The sequence below is a fragment of the Oryx dammah genome, unplaced genomic scaffold (assembly GCF_014754425.2).
Source record: "Oryx dammah isolate SB20612 unplaced genomic scaffold, SCBI_Odam_1.1 HiC_scaffold_8, whole genome shotgun sequence".
NCBI classification, from domain to species: Eukaryota; Metazoa; Chordata; class Mammalia; order Artiodactyla; family Bovidae; genus Oryx; species Oryx dammah.
The window spans coordinates 34,597,607-34,603,662 of NW_024070192.1; positions in this window are offsets into that span (position 1 = coordinate 34,597,607).

A 6,056-nucleotide genomic window follows, 5' to 3' on the forward strand; every position below is an offset into this window, starting at 1 on the left:
GGCAACTTCTTTTTTTTTTTTCTTGAGGCTCCAGATATTACAATGAAAAAAGAAATGCCAAAGAGAATTACAAAAATTGTGGTTCATTTCAAATGTTTACATTTCATTTATTTTTAAGCCTTTACATTTTAAATGTAATGTTGTCTGTGTTGACTGTGTTAGTCATTCAGTCATGTCCGACTCTTTGTGACCCCACAGACTGTAGCCTGCCAGGCTTCTCTGTCCATGGAATTCTCCAGGCAAGAATACTGGAGTGGATTGCCATTCCCTCCTCCAGAGGAATGTCCCAACCCAGGGATTGAACCCTGGTCTCCTGCCTCGCAGGCAGATTACTTACCATTTGAGCTACAGGGAAGTCTCCTGTTGTCTCTGTACCCAAATAAAAGAAGCATACACTTTAAGATACCACTAGTGGAAATGGCAACCCACTCCAGTGTTCTTGCCTGGAGAATCCCAGGGACGGGGGAGCCTGGTGCGCTGCCGTCTATGGGGTTGCACAGAGTCAGACACGACTGAAGTGACTTAGCAGCAGCAGCAACAGTGAGAAAAAAAGAGAGACATTACTTTACCAACAAAGGTACATCTAGGCAAAGCTACGGTTTTTCCAGTAGTCATGTACGGATGTAAGAGTTGGACTATAAAGAAAGCTGAGAGCCAAAGAATTGATGCTTTTGAACTGTGGTGTTGGAGAAGACTCTTGAGAGTCCCTTGGACTGCAAGGAGATCTAACCAGTCCATGCTAAAGGAGATCAGTCCTGAATGTTCAGTAGGACTGATGTCGAAGCTGAAACTCCAATACTTAGGCCACCTGATGCGGAGAACCAACTGGTTGGAAAAGACCTTGATGGTGGGAAAGATTAAAGGCGGGAGGAGAAGGGGACAACAGAGGATGAGATGGTTGGATGGCATCACTGATTTGATGGACATGAGTCTGAGTAGGCTCTGGGAGTTGGGATGGACAGGGAAGCCTGGCATGCTGCATTCCATGGAGTCACAAAGAATTGGACACGACTGAGTGAACTGAACTGAGTGAGATCATGTGAGGTTTTATAGAGAATAAGAATTATAGAGCATTACACATGCTTTTCAACTGTCTTAATCTTTCTTCTTTTAAAAAATATTTATCTTTTGGCTGCACTGGGTCTTAGCTGCAGCATTCGGGATCTTTAGTTATGGCATGTGTCATCTAGCTCCCTGACCAGGGATTAAACACAGGGCCCCTACATTGGAAGCACAGGGTCTTAGCCCCTAGACCACCAGGGAAGTCCCTGTCTTAATCTTTCTTCATTCTGAAGCCTGCCCTTTCTTACCTGAATGGCAAAGCCTGCCCTCTCTTTCTTGAATGGGGAAGGTTCCCAGCCCCAGTCATCAGTGTATTTATAGTCCACAGCAGCAACTTTCCGCCAAGCTGACATACCTTTTTCTTCCCATTTTCCCTTGTCAGCAACTTAATAAAATTTGACATGTGCTCAACATAAATTTGTAAGGCATTTTGCTTTTGTTGGTGGGTATTTTTCTAGTCCTTTCTCTATATATTTTATAAACATAGATGCACACACATAGTTTTACATATACGGTTCTATACATATATGGTTTATTTTTCTATTATAAATGCAATAACATCATGTATTTTTTCCTTACTATGAAATATTTGATATACAAGAAAAATACAACCACTCTGTGTGCATGAATTATAAAGCACAATAACAAACATCTTTATTTGAAGAAGTGGAATATCACTTACACCCTGATGTTGCTGTGTGGGTCCTCCCTGTGACATCACCTTCTCCCACACCCCCAGGGTTACCACCATCCTGAATTTGGTATATACTGTTTCTTTGGGGTTTTTTAGCCTTACCATATAATGTAGGTATTCCTAAATAGCACAAAGTTTATTTTTGCCTTGGTTAGTTTTTCCTTTATAGAAGTTTTATTATCCTGCTAAATTTCTAAGTATATGCTGCTACATAAATGGTATTTTAAAAATTGGTTGGGTTTTTTAAAAAATAATTTCAAACTTTACAGGAAAGTTGCAAGTACTATACAAATAAATTTTTCTCCTCAGTCATTTGAGAGCAAGTGGCCAACAGGAAGCCTCATCACCTGTAAATACTTTGGAGTCTTGTTTCTGGCAAACAAGGAGATTCTCCTACAAAACCACAAGACAAACATCAAAATCAAGAAACTGACATTGACCCATCATTACCATCTAATCCTCAGATTTTTTTTTTCAAGTTCCACCAGTTGTCCTAAAGAAGTTCTGGATAAAGAAATGGTCTAGTACAGAATCACGTGCCGTGTTCAGCTTTCAGGTCTGTGGCAGTTGCTTTTCTTGACTTACATGACTTTGACAATTTTGAAAATGACAGGACGATGATTTTGAAGGGCGTCTCTCAGTTAGTGCTCATCTGCCATTTTTTTTGTAATTAAATTCAGGCTGTGACCTTCGGCAGAAATCTGGCCAGATGCTCTTTTCTCCTGGCATCTTCTCAGGCTGCACACGATTTAGATTTGACCCATACTGGTGAAGTTCACTTTGACCACTTGATGAAGGTGGCTCAGCCAGAGAAGTTACCCTTTGTAATTAGTACTTTGAGGGAGGTACTTTGTGTACGTGCATGTTCAGTCATGTCTGAATCTGTGACCCCATGGACTGTAGCCCGCCAGGTTCCCCTCTCCATGGGATTTTCCAGGCAAGAAGTACTGGAGTGTGTTGCCATTTCTTCCTCCAGGGGTGCCTCGCAACCCTGAGACAGAACCTGTGTCTCCTGCATTAGCAGGCAGATTGCTTACCACTCTGTCACCTGGGAAGCCCCGGGATGTACTTTGCAACTATGAAATTACCCTGTACCTTGTCAAACTTAAAAAATAATTTTAACATTTATTTGGCTGTCAGGTCTTAGTTGTGGCACGCAGGACCATTGTTGTGGCATGCAGCCTTCTCTGGTTTCAGGGCTTGGCATAGTTGCCCTGTGGCATGTGGTTGAACCCAAATTCCCTACATTGGAAGGCGGATTCTTAACCACTGGATCACCAGGGAGTCTCCAGTGTATTAGTTTACTTGTATCTGTGTGGACCCATGATTTCTTATTTTATTGACTGGATTACAATCCTTTACTATCAATATTTACTTGAGGCTCAAACTCTAGAAACAGAAGTCTCTCAAGCCAGCTTAACCCAAATCTCTTTTTCTCTTTTTTCCATATTTTTTTCTCTCAAAAAGAATCTTGGTTAGAATTTAAGTTCTCTTTTTCCTTCCTTGATTCTGTTTTGTAGGGCCTATTTAGACCAATTGTGCAGCTTGGACTAATGTACATATGTCCAACATGCTTTTTCATTATCTGATGGCCCTGGGTTGTCCCAGCAATTACTCTCAGGTCCCACTCCCTAGAGCCGTCTGCAAGTACCAAAATCCGTTCTCTCCTTCTCCTTAGTGCTTACATGGTAATGGAGTAATCAATCCATGTATACATGGTAGCCAGCTAGGCTATCTTTCCAAGTCTTGCTTGCAATCAGATATGGCCACGTGACCAAGGTCTTACCAATGAAATATGAGCAAAATTGATGTGTGTCATTTCCAAGTATGGTGGGGGGGGGTCTTAAGACATTGCCTGTGGCTCTTTCTCCTTCTTGCCAGCTGAGAGTCCTACATGGCAAGAGGACACTTCACCATTTCTTGCTTCAACAGTACACACAGTGACAGTGGTTTGGGGACAGCTGAGTGACAAGATGGAAAACATCTGAGACCCAGGTGGCCACATGGAGCAGGACTATCCCACTGCTGTGGACCATTACCCGGGAAATAAACCTGCCCAAAGCAACTGGACTTGTTTACAGCAGCTTAGCCTTCAGCCTTCACCGTCACATACTCCAACACCGGAACGACCCTTAGCCCCACCCTCAGCAGCTGTGGGAGTTCTCAGGAGACAATCCCACACCACATGTTGTCTGCACCAAGGGTGGCCAGAGTTTAAAGACTATCCCCAACTTCTCTGTATGTGTGCTTTTATGGAGCTCCCCAAATCTTTCCTTTTGGTTTCTGCCCCTCTCAGTACATTCTCAAGATGATTATGGTGGAAGAAAGTGATTGGGTTTTCTCCTCCTCCTCCTCAGCCTCCTTGCTGTGTTTTGGTGAACAAACAAGACTTTTAAAGAGGGCACAATATATTTTTTAAAAATCAAAGTTGTCTTACTATAACTAGTTCACAAAATAGTTAAGTCAGCACTGTGCCCTTTTCTGATTTAGTTCTGGAGAGCTGGGAAATATTCTCCACACCGTCCTTCATGTCAAGAAAAATGTAGGGCATGTTGACTGAGGCTGGCAGGTTGGAATCCAAAAGATAATGAGCTAAGACTGGGTGTTCATTTTGCCAGTTTTTAAAAATGATATAAAACTATTTCCTCCCAATGCTGGTACTATGCCATCAATCACAGAGTTTGGTCAAATAATTCTAGGCACTTGAGGTAAAAAAGAAAAGCAAACATTTCCAAAGCTGAGTCGAGATTGGCCTTGAAAAGTGCCCCAGCTGGTGCAACTCTTGTTTCTTTGCCAGGATGCTAGGCAGGACCGATGACAAGCTGTCCCCTTGAGCCGGAGCAGGAGAACCAGCACACCTGCTGCTCGTGGGTTTTTCATCTTCTCCTCTTTCCTCCCCTGGGAGCTAGAAAGTTACTTTAGGTGGAAGAAAATACAGTGGTCCCTTGATATCCAGAGTAGGGCACAGGTTGCAGGACAACCTGCAGATACCAACATCCAAAGATACTCAAGTCCTACATAAAAAACAGTGAAAGGTTTGCATTATCATCTGTGCACATCCTCCTGGACACTTTATTATTTTTGAAAAGTATTTATTTGGCTGTACCAGGTCTTAGTTGCAGCATGCAGGATCTTCAGTCTTCATTTTAGCATATGGAATGCTTAGTTGCAGCATGTGGTATCTAGCTCCCTGACTAGGAATTGAACCGGGGGCCCCAGCATTGGGAGTCTTAGCCACTGGACCACCAGGGAAGTCCCCACCCTCCCATACACTTTAAATCATCTCTAGATTACTTATCTCATACTATATAAATAGCTAAAAATAAAATGTAAACGCTATGTAAAAGTTAGTTGCTGGTGTGCAGCATATGCAAGTTTTGCATTTTGAAACTTTCTGTAATTTTTTTCCCCAATATTTTTGATTCAAAGTTTGTTGAATCTGCAGATAGAGAACCCAAGGGTATGGAGGGCTGACTATTGTTACTATAAAACAATATGTGAATCTATATTCTGTCAAGTCTATTCTGGAGCTAACCAAATAATTTAGGGACACTTAAAAGGACCCCACCCTCCTCACAGAATCTAGTTAGCTCTGTCCCTCAAATGCCCACCTAGGACCGGGCCATTTGCAATCATATTTACCACCATCCCCACTCAGCACTGCGCTCTGGAGCTAGAAGGTCCCAAGGCATCATCCTTCAGTTTCATCTAAATTGTTCTACGGGTTTTTCAGGGTTTGTACTATGAAGTTGGGGCCTTTTATCAGTTCAGTTCAGTTCAGTCACTCAGTCGTGTCCAACTCTTTGCGATCCCATGAATCGCAGCCTGCCAGGCCTCCCTGTCCATCACCAACTCTCAGAGTTTACTCAAACTCATGTCTATCGAGTAGGTGATGCCATCCAGCCATCTCATCCTCTGTCATCCCCTTTTCCTCCTGCCCCCAATCCCTCCCAACATCAGAGTCTTTTCCAATAAGTCAACTCTTCGCATGAGGTGGCCAAAGTATTGGAGTTTCAGCTTCAGCAATGAACACCCAGGACTGATCTCCTTTAGGATGGACTGGTTGGATCTCCTTGCAGTCCAAGGGACTCTCAAGAGTCTCCTCCAACACCACAGTTCAAAAGCATCAATTCTTCGGCACTCAGCTTTCTTCACAGCCTTTCATAGTTTCATACTAATCTCATTTTCAAAAAAAAAAATAATAATCTCATTTTCTTCTTTAATACTGTTTCTCTTTGTTCATTTTGGTATGAGGATGAAAGTTTTCACAATCATGGCCTTTTTTTCCTTGCCAGCACTC